Source organism: Callorhinus ursinus, unplaced genomic scaffold (genome assembly GCF_003265705.2).
Source record: "Callorhinus ursinus isolate GAN/ISIS: 27379988/994484 unplaced genomic scaffold, GSC_fseal_2.0 scaffold53, whole genome shotgun sequence".
In the NCBI taxonomy this organism is placed as follows: domain Eukaryota; kingdom Metazoa; phylum Chordata; class Mammalia; order Carnivora; family Otariidae; genus Callorhinus; species Callorhinus ursinus.
In genome coordinates, this window is record NW_027397115.1 from 2,985,883 (window position 1) to 2,986,093 (window position 211).

Here is a 211-nt window from a genome sequence, read left to right on the forward strand (position 1 = left end):
TCCCAGGACCCCGGGATCATGACCTGAGCTGAGGGCAGATGTTTAACCATCTGAGCCACCCAGGCGCCCCTGCTCATTACATTCATAAGAGGGAACACGGAAGGGCAGAACTGGGGTCCCTTCAGGACAGCATACGCTGGAAAGTGTTTTTCTTATATCACAGTTGTTTTTTAAAGAAAAGCAGCTAAATGGGGGCACCTGGGTGGCTCAG